Genomic DNA, 16,436 nt, shown 5'->3' on the forward strand with positions numbered 1-16,436 from the left:
ACTCGTCCGACCTCTTCGGTGTGAGGTGGACGTTCAACTCGTCCGGCCTCTTTGGTGGGAGGTGTACCTTCAACTCGTCCGGCCTCTTTGGTGTGAGGTGGACCTTCAACTCGTCCGGCCTCTTTGGTGTGAGGTGGACCTTCAACTCGTCCGGCCTCTTCGGTGTGAGGTGGACCTTCAACTCGTCCGACCTCTTCGGTGTGAGGTGGACCTTCAACTCGTCCGACCTCTTCGGTGTGAGGTGGACCTTCAACTCGTCCGACCTCTTTAGTTTGAGGTGGACCTTTAACTCGTCCGACCTCTTTTGTTTTTGATTGGGCGAGGTGGTGGGATCTTCTCAGTGTTGCATATTTCTCGATAAACATCCACAAGAGACACCCGAAGAGGGGTGTAATTGTGGTATTTTCTAGGCTTCTCACGGGGTTGATCTTCTTTTTTCTTGGATTCTTTATCCTTGTCCCGTGGTGGGTTAGAAAAATCCAGTTTTTGAGCTGTCTCCCAATCGGGAGTTTTCCTCAATTTTGATATATTTTTCCGCCCTTTGTTGGACCTCGTTTAGAGATGTTGGGTACTTCTTGGATATTAAGTGGCTGAAAGGTCCTTCTCTGAGGCCATTGATGAGTCCCATGATGGCCGCTTCTGTTGGAAGACTTTGTATGTCCAAACAAGCTTTGTTGAATCTTTCCATGTAGTTGCGAAGACTTTTCCGATCTCCTTGCTTAATCCCTAGTAAGCTCGGGGCGTGCTTGGTTTTATCCTTCTGGATGGAGAACCTAGCGAGGAACTTTTTTAGCAAGGTCGTCAAAACTTGTGATGGATCTTGGAGGCAAACTGTCGAACCACTTTATTGCTGTCTTCGTTAGGGTAGTCGGGAAGGCTTTGCATCGAATGGCGTCCAATGCGTCGGTGAGGTACATTCTTCTGAAATTACTGAGATGATGGCTTGGATCCGATATGCCATCGTACGGGGTCATGTCGGGAGCTTTGAAGTCCTTTGGGACTTTAGCTTTCATGATCTCTTTGGTGAATGGGTCTTGATCTTTGTGGGGGTTATCTTCATGAATGGATTGTGTAATCTTGGTTTTTAGATCGGCTTCGAGTTTTAGGAGTTTATCCTCCAACTCTCGGCGTCGTCTAGTTTCTCTCTGGAGGTTTCTTTCAACTTCCCGTTGATGTTCAGCTTCTTGTTCCAGCTGTTTAAGGTGACTCTGTTGCTTACGGATAGCTTCCAAAATTTCTGTGTTTGGGCGTTGCTTATCTCCCCCATTTTGAGGTGTGTCTTTGGAGGTGGCATCCGTGTCTTTGTTTGGCGTTCTGTCCACCAAACCAGAGTTGTGGTCATTGTCAAGGTTGTCTGCCATGAGGATGGGATGACTTCCAGGTTCCCTGGCAACGGCGCCAATGTTTCGATATCATTTTGGATCAAGGAAGAGGCGTTAAAACGTCAAATGGCCTCAAGATACAACCGAAAGGTAGTACAGCGAGGTTTTTCCGAGAACGACCTCGTCCTAATCCGAAATGATATCGGAATAGTTACCATGGTGGGGTGTCTCCCATGTAGCACTTTGGTTTATTGTCTAACCAAGGAGATTTGTGCTTCTATTAATCTTAGAGCTTCCAACCATGCTTGAATCTCTAAAATTCTTAATTGATTGCACCAAGCTTTGATGGAGTTTTCAACAAGCTATGAGCTCCCAAAATTAACCCTCTATACAAACAAAATCAAGAAAACAAAGAAAAAGCAAGATATTCACAAATTAACATATTCACAATAACCAATAATAAGCACCATTGTAACTCCCCGGCAACGGCACAAAAAATTTGAAATGAGCTAAACCGTCGGCTTAGAATTTTCTTCTCGGTTAGAGAAAATAACTTCGTTGCAAGTATAGCTCCAACCCGACAAGTGACAAGTCATCCTAGCCTATTTTAGCTAGTCTTTTTATTTTGTTTTCAATTGAATTATGCACTTTCTTGAGCCATAAGCAAGCCAATTGGGTAGATTTTCATGTTTCCTTTGAGTTAATCAACTATGTATGAATTCATGCTATTTCATGAGATTTTATGCTAAAATTGTCACATATTATGAAAGAATGAACATCTCATGATTTTGAGCATAGCTTTGATGAGTTTGGTTGATTAATGATAGGTGAAGAAAGCTTGGAGAAAGGTTGAAGCAAAGAGGAATGGCTAGGAGTGAAGAGAGGACAATGGAATAAGTGAAATTGAACCAGGAGGCATGAAGTTAGCCCCAACGTTAGCCCCCTAACTTTGAGGCTAACGTTGGGCATGAAGATCACTCCCTGGGCTCCCCACGTTTGAGCCAACGTTAGCCCCCTAACTTGGAGGCTAACGTTGGCAAGAGAAACTTGAAATTCATCCCTGGGCCAGCCAACGTTTGCGCCAACGTTAGCCCCCTAACTTGGAGGCTAACGTTGGCACATGAATTACAAAGGGGGAGAAGGCCAACGTTTGCGCCAACGTTAGCCCCCTAACTTGGAGGCTAACGTTGGCGCCACACACCACAAGGCATACAAGGGGTATACTTCCAACAAGAATAACTTGAGCTACAGAGCTCCAAATGAGGTGATTCAAGAAGCATTGGAAAGTAGGAATCAAGAGCTTTCCAAGCATATATGGCACTGCATGGTGGACACTAAAATTGAGGGAGAAAACTGCCCCGCAATGTGCATAAACGAACATGGTGGCAACCTGCAGTGAGGCCAACTGACCTCTGCACCTTCAAAGGAGTATAACTCGAGCTGTAGAGCTCCAAATAATGTGCTCCCAACGGCATTGGAAAGTAGACATCCAGGGCTTTCCAACAATGTATAATAGTATGGGGTGGACAATACATTTGAGCCTCCAGAACTGGCGTTTTCGCCAACGTTTGAGGGCTAACGTTACATCAAACGCTGCACACCAAAGCCAGCGACCATGCCCTCTTCAAATGATCATAACTTGAGTTGTAGATGTCCAATTGAAGTGATTCCAAGTGGGTTAGAAAGCTGACATTCAGAGCTTTCCAACCATATATGATAGTCTATATTGGGCATAAAATTGGCAACATGACAAGAGGACAAAGTTGGCGCCATAAATGTGCATAAGGGAGGCCAACGTTAGGGTCAAAGTTAGACCCCTAACGTTGGCACCAACGTCCATACCAGTAGAATGTTGCTTGCTGCTATGAAAAGTTGGAGCCAAAGTTAGACCCCTAACTTTGGCTCAAACGTTAGGTCCAACTATGGCTAACTTCAAAACCGGTTCAATTGGTTCACTTCGGTTCTTCTTCAAACTTCAAGAGCAATCAACCAAGGCCTCTTTCAACCCAATTCCACCAAGAGCAAAGGCCCATGATCATCACTCAAAGGCACAAGAAATAGATAAAATAGGAATTTCATTTAATTGTAATTTGTTTTTGATTTCATTTTCATTTCCATTTTGTAAAGCCTATATAAGGCATCATTTTCATTTTAGTTTACATTCTTGTCTTGAATCTTGAGTGGAGAATTGAAGAAATTCTGTTTCATTCTCCCTTTGAGATTTCTCTTTGTTTTGCTTATCTGCATAATTTCAGAAATTGGGATTTGAATCAAAGTTTTCATTTACTGCTTCCATCTTCATTTCTTCTTCAATCTGTCTGCTGTTGAATCAAGGAAGGGCTTGAGATCTAGACTCGTTTTCTAGTCTCTTTGATTCCCTGAGATCTTCAATTTTATTTTGCAATTAAGCTGAGAATCTGAGCGTTCCTTACTTCACTGCACTTCACAATTTAAATTCTGTTTTAATTCCTAGCATCCAATTTCCTTTATTCTTCATGCAATTTACATTTCCAGTTGCTTGATCTATTGCTCTCTTTAATTTCCCTGCACCCACTCCCCTTTACATTTAATGAAATTTATCTTTCTTGCAATTTAAGTTTCTGTAATTTACTTTTCTTGCACTTTAAATTTCTGCACATTTATTTTCTGCAACTTTAAATTCTCTGCATTTTACATTCTGCTCTCAAAATTTCACCCAACCACTCAATGTTAGCTTGACTAAACTAATCACCCACTAAAATTGCTTGATCCATCAATCCCTGTGGGATCGACCTCACTCCCGTGAGTTATTATTACTTGATGCGACCCGGTGCACTTGCCGGTTAGATTTGTGTGTTTTGGGAGAAATTTATTTTTCACCAAAATATCTCATCAAGTTTTTGGCGCATGACAAGTCATCCTAGCCTATTTTAGCTAGTCTTTTTATTTTGTTTTCAATTGAATTATGCACTTTCTTGAGCCATAAGCTTTAGAGTGAAAATGAAATAAAAATGATGCCTTATATAGGCTTTACAAAATGGAAATGAAAATGAAATCAAAAATAAATTACAATTAAATAAAATTCCTATTTTATCTATTTCTTGTGCCTTTGAGTGATGATCATGGGCCTTTGCTCTTGGTGGAATTGGGTTGAAAGAGGCCTTGGTTGATTGCTCTTGAAGTTTGAAGAAGAACCGAAATGAACCAATTGAACCGGTTTTGAAGTTAGCCATAGTTGGACCTAACGTTTGAGCCAAAAGTTAGGGGTCTAACTTTGGCTCCAACTTTTCATAGCAGCAAGCAACATTCTACTGGTATGGACGTTGGTGCCAACGTTAGGGGTCTAACTTTGACCCTAACGTTGGCCTCCCTTATGCACATTTATGGCGCCAACTTTGTCCTCTTGTCATATTGCCAATTTTATGCCCAATATAGACTATCATATATGGTTGGAAAGCTCTGAATGTCAGCTTTCTAACCCACTTGGAATCACTTCAATTGGACATCAACAACTCATGTTATGATCATTTGAAGAGGGCATGGTCGCTGGCTTTGGTGTGCAGCGTTTGATGTAACGTTAGCCCTCAAACGTTGGCGAAAACGCCAGTTCTGGAGGCTCAAATGTATTGTCCACCCCATACTATTATACATTGTTGGAAAGCCCTGGATGTCTACTTTCCAATGCTGTTGGGAGCACATTATTTGGAGCTCTACAGCTCGAGTTATACTCCTTTGAAGGTGCAGAGGTCAGTTGGCCTCACTGCAGGTTGCCACCATGTTCGTTTATGCACATTGCGGGGCAGTTTTCTCCCTCAATTTTAGTGTCCACCATGCAGTGCCATATATGCTTGGAAAGCTCTTGATTCCTACTTTCCAATGCTTCTTGAATCACCTCATTTGGAGCTCTGTAGCTCAAGTTATTCTTGTTGGAAGTATACCCCTTGTATGCCTTGTGGTGTGTGGCGCCAACGTTAGCCTCCAAGTTAGGGGGCTAACGTTGGCGCAAACGTTGGCCTTCTCCCCCTTTGTAATTCATGTGCCAACGTTAGCCTCCAAGTTAGGGGGCTAACGTTGGCGCAAACGTTGGCTGGCCCAGGGATGAATTTCAAGTTTCTCTTGCCAACGTTAGCCTCCAAGTTAGGGGGCTAACGTTGGCTCAAACGTGGGGAGCCCAGGGAGTGATCTTCATGCCCAACGTTAGCCTCAAAGTTAGGGGGCTAACGTTGGGGCTAACTTCATGCCTCCTGGTTCAATTTCACTTATTCCATTGTCCTCTCTTAACTCCTAGCCATTCCTCTTTGCTTCAACCTTTCTCCAAGCTTTCTTCACCTATCATTAATCAACCAAACTCATCAAAGCTATGCTCAAAATCATGAGATGTTCATTCTTTCATAATATGTGACAATTTTAGCATAAAACCTCATGAAATAGCATGAATTCATACATGGTTGATTAACTCAAAGGAAACATGAAAATCTACCCAATTGGCTTGCTTATGGCTCAAGAAAGTGCATAATTCAATTGAAAACAAAATAAAAAGACTAGCTAAAATAGGCTAGGATGACTTGTCATCAACAAGTAATGCTCAATTCAAATTTTAATTCAAAGATGTCACAATCAATACAAAATAAACCGAGAGTATTTAAACTCTCGGGTCATCTTCCCTAGGAGTTGTAATGAAATGCTCAATTATTGCTATGGGGGAAAATGGGGGTTTGATGGCATGAGGCAAGGAATGTAAATAGCAAGGAATGAAACAAGCATGAAATTAAATGAAAGCAATTAAAGCAATAAAAATGGAATTCAAATACTAAAAAGGGCTCTTGGCAAGAATTGGGGAATTAAGGCTTCCTATCCTAGTTATGGACTACAAACATGGTAATTGTGTAGAATTAATCCCAATTAGTCAATCCTAATATCAAGAATTAGTAAAAAAGGCATAATTAATCTCAATCCATAAGTCCTAGCCAACTTTATTAATGGAAGGCTTAGAGTTAGTGGAAATCAAATCAACTAACAATCCTTACACAATGTAGAATGGACATCTACTACTCAAGTTCACCCAATTACCCAATTTCCCAACCAAGAGTGTGAAAAACTAGGCAAAAATGTAACCAAGCATATTATCAAACACTTGGAAGGTATAAAAAGATAGCATGATAAAATAACAAGAAATAATAAATTCTACAACTACCAAGCAAGGAAAGTAAGAATAACAACTTAATCAAGCAATAAAGGAACATAAAACATAAATTGCATTAAATGGAAATCAAAATAACAAGAGTGCTCATAAACATAAAAAGTAACCAAAATGAGAAATTAACAAGATAAACTATGGAAATTAAGACAATAGAACAAAGAAAGGTAGAAGAAACTAGATGAAAACAAGAATTAAAAAGAGAAATTACAAAGAAATTAAGCTAAAAACCCTAATTTCTAGAGAGAAGGGGGAGCTTCTCTCTCTAGAAAATGACCTACATAATACTAAACTATACCTAATTACTCGCCCCTTTCACATGGAATGATGGTCCTTTGATATAGCACTCAATTAGCTTCAGAAAGTGCTAAAACTGGGCTTTGGAGGCCCAGAAATCGCCCCTAGCGATTTGCATTAATGAGGTCACGTGGTGGGACTTGTGCATACACACAGACCTGTGCGTATGCACACTTGCTGATCTTTCACTTGTGCGTGAGCACAGATAGTCGTGCATGCGCACACATGCTGTTGTTCTTCTTATGCATACGCATAGTAAGTTGTGCGTATGCACACTCCAGTGTGTGCTTCTCCTTTGTTTTCTTCATGGTTCCTCCCACTTGTATGCTTCTCCTCCACTCTCATCAAGCCATTCCAAGATATTACACCTGAAATCACTCATCAAAACCATCAAGCCATCGAAAGGAATGAAAGTGGAAAAAGATTGATCAAAATAAGCACAAAATAGCATGTTTTCACAATTAAGCTCAATTTAGGGAGAGAACACAAAAGTATGCTATTTGGGTGAATAAATGTGGGTTTATATGATGAAATCCACTCAAATCAATCTAAAATTTATCGTCAAATATGGATTCATCATACATCAACTAGCCATGCTATAAAGAGTTGGCAGCATTGGATCCAAAGCTCTGGTGCAAGAGACACTTCACTTTCCTTGCTAAGAGAGATATCTTGATGAATAATATTTCTAAAGCTTTCAGTGGGAGGATTTTGGAGGCAAGAGACAAGCCTATTCTCACAATGTTCGAATGGATTCGGTGCTATTACATGTCTCGGTTTGCTAAAAAGATGAAGGCTGAAAAATATGTCGATTCAATCTTGCCAAAATCGAAAAAAAGGCCTGATGTCATTGCAACACGAGATATGGAGTGGCAAGCAAGATGGGCTGGAGGATTGAAATATGAAGTTTCTCATAAGAATCGGATGATTGTAGAGAGATTCGTCGTTGACTTATTGGCTAGAACATGCAGCTGCAGATTTTGCGGACTGTGTGGAGTGCCCTGCTCACATGCTTGTTGTGCCATATGTAAGACCCATAACTTTTGAAAAATATTATTATAAGTAAATTTTAATTTATTTATTCATTAAAGACTTTAATTTCAGAAATTATTTTATTAAATTTAATTAAATCAATTTTTGATAATTAAATTCGAATTTTTATCTAACTTCACAACTATTTGATAATTTTCAAATTTAAACTATAAAGTTTAGTAATTTTAAAATAATAAGAATTTTATATGATTTGATTTAAATAATTAATATTTTAGAATTTAATATTTTAATTTTTATGAATGAAGAAAATTAACCATATTATCTCTAATTTTTGGATTAGAGTATTTATTTGAAAATAATTTATAAATTGATGAACAAATAGTATTTTTTTATATAATTATTGTTGGATTAAAATTGGTTTCCAAATACTATATTGTCCTTATTTTTATTTGAAATTACCTACATACCCTTACCTTTTTTAATTTAAAGAAGCACTAACCCATATTCCATTACACACAACACACTCTTTCACCCTTTCATCAAAAAACAAGCCGCCACCCGCAACCTCCCTTGCTCACTCGCAATGGACACCCACACTCCAAACAAACACAAACACAAACAACAGAGAGAGAGAGAGAGAGAGAGAGAGTGAGAGAGAGAGAGAGAGAGAGAGAGAGAAAGAGAGAGAGAGAGGGGAAGATGAGCGCGCCAGCAAGGGAGGGTGCCGCCGCCACTGTTCGTCGTGCCTTGCTGCGCCGTCGCCACCACTATTATTAGCGCCGCCACCACGCCACATCGCCGTCGAGAGTAGAACTATGAGAGAGGGACGTGATGCCAGGGAAAGGAGCCCACTGCTGCGATGCCAGGGACATGAGTCAGTGCCGAGAAGGAGGAAACGTCGTCGAGGTGCTGTCACCATTCTTTCGTTTCCGCCATCGATGGAGAACGCCGCTGAGGAGAGGAACCCGAGACAGAGGTGAAAGGGTGCAGCTAAGAAACATGTGACATCATTGGCGTTGGGACAGCTGCCCCTGATAAACCATAATTTTATGGTTTATTTTGTATTGAATTTGGTAAATTTTATCAACTTTTCCTTTACTTATTCATTAAAATAGCATGGTTTTATGAATTTCTCATAATTTGTGCTTAAGAGTGAAAACATTCTTTTTAGGCTCTTAATTTGTTAAATTTAATTCACATTAATTCTATTCAATGTCTTGATGTGTTTGTTAAATGCTTTCAGGTTTAGAAGGAAAAGACTGGATCGAAGGAATGAAGAAAAGTCATGTAAAAATGGAAAATTCATGAAGAAATGAAGTTTTGGAAGTCTGCCCAGTTCCATGACCAAAGATTGGTCAAGCAACGCGTACGCGTGACACTTGTCACGTGACCTCATTAAAGAAACACGCTGGGAGCAATTTCTGAGCTCACTGAGGCCCAAATCCAACTCATTTCTGATGCTATTGAACCTAAGGATTGAAGAGGGATGAACAACATAGTCATAGTTTAAATTTTTAGCCATGTTTCAGGTTAGGATTCTAGAGAGAAAAGCTCTCTCCTCTCTTTAGAAATTAAGGTTTTTAGATTAGTTCTTTCCATAGATTTAGCTTTCAATTGTTGTTTTTATTTAGTTTTCTTTACTTATTATTGTTCTTACATCTTTGTTCTCTTAGTTTTACTTGTTATTTCCATTATTTTGTCACTTTTTAGTTATGAACACTCTTGTTGATTTCATTTTATTTAATGCAATTGATGCCTTTTTATGTTTCCTATTGTTTAATTGAGTTGTTATTGATACTTTCATGCATTTGATAGTTTTAGATTTTATTATTATTGCAATTTTACCATGGTCTTGTTTTTATGCCTTCCAAGTGTTTGACAAAATGCTTGGTTGGATTTTAGAGTAGAATTTGTATTCTTGGATTGGGATGGGTGATTGGAAACTCTTGAATGATCAAATTCTTTTATTGATTGGTGATTGGGGATTGCTAATTAGCTTGAATTCCACTAAATCTAGTCTTTGATTAGGAGTTGTGGACTAGAGTTGACTTTGCTCACTTGACTTTCATTCAATTGTTAGAGGATAACTAAGTGAGAATAAAAGACAATTACCATCATAACTAATGAGGATAGGAATTCCAATTCTCTCCTCTTGTTAAGACATTTCTTAGTTGTTAGCTTACTTTTTGTTATTTACAGTTCTTGTCTATCATTCAAAATCCCAAAAATACTTTCTCATAACCATTCCCGGTGCTGAACGCCCATTTTTGCACCGAACGCCAGTAGTACGGTTCCTACCTCACTCATTGAGCATCTTTAGTTGGATTTTGCTCTTAATTGTTTTCTTATCTTTTGTTTATGTAATTTTTAATTACAAATTATATCTTTTAGGTTTAGAATTCAAATTTTAAATCAAAGGATTTGATTTGATCTAGATTTGATTTTATTTTGTCTTTGAATTTGAATTATAAGTTTAGTCTTAGAGGTTTTTACTATAAATAGGGGACTTCCTTCCTCCTGAGGATTATGCTCCCGGGAAGGGAGACAGATCTTCTTTACTCTTATTCTATTTTCTCTGTAAGTCATGAGCAACTAAACCTCCTAGTTATGGTTAGGAGCTCTGTTTATTTCTATGGATTAATATTATTACTCTTCTATTTTAATTAATGTTTGATTCTATTTAAAGGTGCTGTTTTCGTTCATAATCTTATGAATCTGGGGTGGAACGACAGTATGACACCTTATTCTACATGAGCACTTGTGATTCTCGACAGATCTATATCGGTTGGGCTACAGCTTGAAAACACTCCTCCTAAACAAAGGATTACCTGCAGCTGATTGGGATATGTGACATGAAATCTTGTTAGCTTTGGGTAATTAAGGTTTCTGTGGCGCTAAACTAGATTTTTGAACTTCACCATCTGATCTGTAAGAATTGACCTTGTCTGGGCATTTTAGTAAGATTTGGGGAGATTAACTCGCTAAGACGTTAAACTTTAATCTCTTATGGTTTGCCATGGAATGAATCATTCATTGTTAAAATAGATAGTAAGAAGTATTTATCCGGAAAGATAAACATCTCTGAGAACTTAACTATTTTCTCATTATTGTTTTACACCGATTCTTTACTACTCTCTTTATTATATTCCTTTAGGCATTCTCAACAACAACCCTATTTTCTGTTTGCCTAACTAAGTCCTGCAAGACAACTATTACTTGCTCAATCCAAAAATCCTCATGGGATCGACCCTCACTCACCTGAGGTATTAATTGGATGACCTAGTGCACCTGCCGGTGAAGTTGTGCGAGTTCTAATTTCGCGCACCAAGTTTTTGGCGCCGTTGCCAGGTATTGTTCGTGATTGACAACAACCAGTTGTCATGTTACTTAGATTAGGTACTTTTACCAGTTTTTGACCATTTATTTCTTTTTTAGTTTCTAATATTGAGTATTAGTTTTCTATTTTTTCGAAAATTTTCATTATTAATTTTCCTTTATTTTCAAATTTTAAGTTTGGTGTCTTTTTAGTGGTTTTTTCTTTCTTTTTTTGTTTTATATTTATTTCGAAAAATTTTAAAAATTTCTTCCTCTAGAATTTTCGAAAACTTTTACATCTTTATCTTACTTTGATTTAATTTTAAATTTTAATTTTCGTGTTTCTTTTTATCTTGTTTATTTTCTTGAATTTTCACTTTTATCTTGTTTATCTTTTCCTTTTAATTTCAAATTTTGTTATCTTCTTTTTACCTAATTTCAATTTTTAAATTTTGGTGTCCCTTTAGTGATTTTCTTTTTGGTTTAATTAATTTACGTTTTAATTCTTTAATTATATCTTGTTTATCTTTCTTAATTTTCGAAATCTTATCTTATTTATCTTTTCTTTATTTTCGAAACTTTGTTCCAAGTTATCTTATCTTTATTTAATTTCAATTTTAAAGTTTGGTGTTCTTTTTTTCTTTCTTTTTGAATTTCAAAATTTTTTCATTTAAAAAACCTTTTGAATTTTCAAAAATAAATTCTTGCATCTTTATCTTATCTTGATTTAATTTTAAGTTTGGTGTCCTAGTGCACGAAATTGTGATCTCTCAACTGCACCAACAACTTGGTACGCATGATCATAATCTCAATTCTTCTTCACAACTTCGCACAACTAACCAGCAAGTGCACTGGGTCGTCCAAGTAATAAACCTTACGTGAGTAAGGGTCGATCCCACGGATATTATTGGCTTGAAGCAAGCTATGGTCATCCTGTAAATCTTAGTTAGGCAAATTCAAATGGTTATGAGGGTTTGATAATTAAAATATAACATAAAATAAGATAGAAGTACTTATGTAATTCATTGGTGGGATTTCAGATAAGCGTATGAAGATGCTTTGTTCCTTCTGAACCTCTGCTTTCCTATTGCCTTCATCCAATCATTCATACTCCTTTCCATGGCAAGCTGTATGTTGGGGGATCACCGTTGTCAATGGCCACCATCCGTCCTCTTAGTGAAAATGGTCCAAATGCGCTGTCACCGCACGGCTAATCATCTGTCGGTTCTCGATCATGTTGGAATAGGATCCATTGATCCTTTTGCGTCTGTCACTACACCCAACACTCGCGAGTTTGAAGCTCGTCACAGTCATCCCTTCCCAGATCCTACTCGGAATACCACAGACAAGGTTTAGACTTTCTAGATCTCAAGAATGCTGCCAATTGTTTCTAGCTTATACCACGAAGACTCTGATCTTTCAGAATGAAGGCTAAGAGATACACACTCAAGCTATTGCAGATAGAACGGAAGTGGTTGTCAGGCACGCATTCATAGGTGAGAATGATGATGAGTGTCAAGAATCATCACATTCATCAGGTAGAAGTACGAGTGAATATCTTGGAATAAGAATAAGCTTGAATTGAATAGAAAAATAATAGTACTTTGCATTAATTCATGAGGAATAGCAGAGCTCCACACCTTAATCTATAGTGTGTAGAAACTCCACCGTTGAAAATACATAAGTGATAATGGTATTCATTGGCTTCTGCCCCAGAGGGGGAACCAGAATGACCAAGACCTTGAATACAATAGTAAAAAGTCCTATTTATACTAAACTAGTTACTAGGGTTTACAGAGATAAGTAAATGATGCAGAAATCCACTTCTAGGGCCCACTTGGTGTGTGCTTGGGTTGAGCATTGAGCTTTACACGTGTAGAGACTTCTCTTGGAGTTAAACGCCAGGTTGCAGCCTGTTTGTGGCGTTTAACTCTGGTTTGTAACCTGTTTCTAGCGTTTAACTTCAGAATAGGGCAGGAAGTTGGTGTTTGAACGCCAGTTTGCATTATCAAAACTCGAGCAAAGTATGGACTGTTATATATTTATGGAAAGCCCTGGATGTCTACTTTCCAACGCAATTAAGAGCGCGCCAATTGGGTTGCTATAGCTCCAGCAAAATCATTTCGAGTGCAGGGAGGTCAGAATCCGACAGCATTTGCACTCCTTTTTCAGCCTCTGAATAAGATTTTTGCTCAAGTCCTCAATTTCAGCCAGAAAATACCTGAAATTACAGAAAAACACACAAACTCATAGTAAAGTCCAGAAATGTGAATTTTGCAGAAAAACTAGTAAAAACATAATAAAAATTGATTAAATCATACTAAAAACTACCTAAAAATAATGCCAAAAAGCGTATAAATTATCCGCTCATCACAACACCAAACTTAAATTGTTGCTTGTCCCCAAGCAACTGAAAATAAAATAGGATAAAAATAAGAGAATATACTATAAATTCCAAAATATCAATGAAACATAGCTCCAATTAGATGAGCGGGACTAGTAGCTTTTTGCCTCTGAACTGTTTTGGCATCTCACTTTATCCTTTGAAGTTCAGAATGATTGGCATCTATAGGAACCCAATATTTAGATAGTGTTATTGATTCTCCTAGTTCAGTATGTTGATTCTTGAACATAGCTACTTTATGAGTCTTGGCCGTGGCCCTAAGCACTTTGTTTTCCAGTATTACCACCGGATACATAAATGCCACAGACACATAACTGGGTGAACCTTTTCAAATTGTGACTCAGCTTTGCTAGAGTCTCCAATTAGAGGTGTCCAGGGATCTTAAGCACACTCTTTTTGCTTTGGATCACGACTTTAACTGCTTAGTCTAAAGCTTTTCACTTGACACCTTCACGCCACAAGCACATGGTTAGGGACAGCTTTGTTTAGCCGCTTAGGCCAGGATTTTATTCCTTTAGGCCCTCCTATCCATTAATGCTCAAAGCCTTGAATCCTTTTTATTTTTCCCTTGCCTTTTGGTTTAAAGGATTACTGGCTTTTTCTGCTTGCTTTTTCTTTTATTTTTTCACCATTTTTTTCTGCAAGCTTTGTATTCACTACTTTTTCTTGCTTCAAGAATCAATTTTATGATTTTTCAGATTATCAATAACATTTCTCCTTTTTCATCATTCTTTCAAGAGCCAACAGTTTTAACATTCATAAACAACAAATTCAAAAATATGCACTGTTCAAGCATTCATTTAGAAAACAAAAAGTATTGTCACCACATCAAAATAATTAAACTAATCTCAAGGATGAATTTGAAATTCATGTACTTCTTGTTCTTTTGCATTTAGAACATTTTTTATTTAAGAAAGGTGATGGATTTATAGGACATTCATAGCTTTAAGGTATAGACACTAGACACTAATGACCATGTAATAAAGACACAAACATAAATAAACATAAAGCATAGTAAACAAAAAACAGAAAATAAAGAGCAAGGAAATTAAAGAACGGGCCCACCTTAGTGATTGCGGCTAGTTTTTCCTCTTGAAGATCTTATGGAGTGCTTGAGCTCCTCAATGTCTCTTCCTCGCCTTTGTTGCTCCTCCCTCATAGCTCTTTGATCTTCTCTAATCTCATGGAGAATGATGGAGTGCTCTTGGTGCTCCACCCTTAGATGTCCCGTGTTGGAACTTAATTCTCCTAGGGAGGTGTTAATTTGCTCCCAATAGTTTTGTGGAGGAAGGTGCATCCCTTGAGGCATCTTAGGGATTTCATGATGAGGAATTTTCTCATGCTCTTGTTGAGGTCCATGAGTGGGCTCTCTTGTTTGCTCCATCCTCTTTTTAGTGATGGACTTGTCCTCTTCAGTGAAGATGTCTCCCTTTTTGACAATCCCAGCCGAATTGCAGAGGTGACAAATGAGGTGAGGAAAGGCTAACCTTGCCAAGGTGGAGGACTTGTCAGCCACCTTGTAGAATTCTTGAGGTATAATCTCATGAACTTCTACTTCCTCCCCAATCATGATACTATGGATCATGATGGCCCGATCCACAGTTACTTCGGATCGGTTGCTAGTAGGAATGATAGAGCGTTGGATGAACTCCAACTATCCTCTAGCTACAGGCTTAAGGTCCGGTCTTCTCAATTGAACCGGCTTGCCTCTTGCGTCAACTTTCCATTGAGCTCCTTCCACACATATGTCCATGAGAACTTGGTCCAACCTTTGATCAAAGTTAACCTTTCTAGTGTAGGGGCATGCGTTTTCTTGCATTATTGGCAAGTTGAACGCCAACCTTACATTTTCCGGACTGAAATCTAAGTATTTCCCCCGAACCATTGTAAGCCAATTCTTTGGATTCGGGTTCATACTTTGATCATGGTTCCTAGTGATCCATGCGTTTGCATAGAACTCTTGAACCATTAAGATCCCAACTTGTTGAATATGATTGGAGAGAACTTCCCATCCTCTTTTTCTAATCTCTTGTTGGATCTCCAGATATTCGCCCTTTTTGAGCTTAAAAGGGACCTCAGGGATCACCTTCTTTTTTGCCACAACTTCATAGAAGTGGTCTTGATGGACCTTTGAGATGAATCTTTCCATCTTCCATGACTAAGAGGTGGAAGCAATTGCCTTCCCTTTCCTCTTTCTTGAGGTTTCTCTGGCCTTAGGTGCCATTAATGGTTATGGAAAAACAAAAAGCAATGCTTTTACCACACCAAAATTAAAAGGTTTTCTTGTCCTCGAGCAAAAGAAGAAAGAAAGTAGAAGAAGAAGAAGAAAATGGAGGAGGTGGAGGGAGATATGTGGTTCGGTCAAGGGGTAGAAGTAGTGGTTGTAATGTGTGAAAATGAAGGAGTGGTGAGGGGTTTATATAGGGGTGGGGGGAGGGTTAGGTTTCGTGTATTAGGGTTGGGTTTGGGAGGGAAAGAATTTTGAATTTGGAGGTAGGTGGGGTTTTGGGAAAGAGGTTTCGTGTATTAGGGTTGGGTTTGGGAGGGAAAGAATTTTGAATTTGGAGGTAGGTGGGGTTTTGGGAAAGAGTGGATGGATGTGATTGGTGAAGAGGTGATGGGTAAGGGTGATGGAGGTGATTGGTAAAGGGTATTTGGGAAAGAGTGTTATGAAAAGGTGGGAGAGAGAGAGAAGAGGTGGGGTAGGTGGGAATCCTATGGGGTCCACAGATCCTGAGGGGTCAAGGACTTAGCATCCCTGCACCATTTAGGCGTGTAAATGCCCTTAGAGTGCAATCCTGGCGTTTAACGCCAGACTGCTGCTTGTTTCTGGTGTTAAACGCAAGCTTTTCTCCCTTTATTGGCGTTTAACGCCAAGTTGGTGCTTCTTTCTGGCGTTAAACACCAGTCTGATGCTTCTTACTGGCGT

This window comes from Arachis hypogaea, chromosome 15 (assembly GCF_003086295.3).
Source record: "Arachis hypogaea cultivar Tifrunner chromosome 15, arahy.Tifrunner.gnm2.J5K5, whole genome shotgun sequence".
Lineage (NCBI taxonomy): Eukaryota > Viridiplantae > Streptophyta > Magnoliopsida > Fabales > Fabaceae > Arachis > Arachis hypogaea.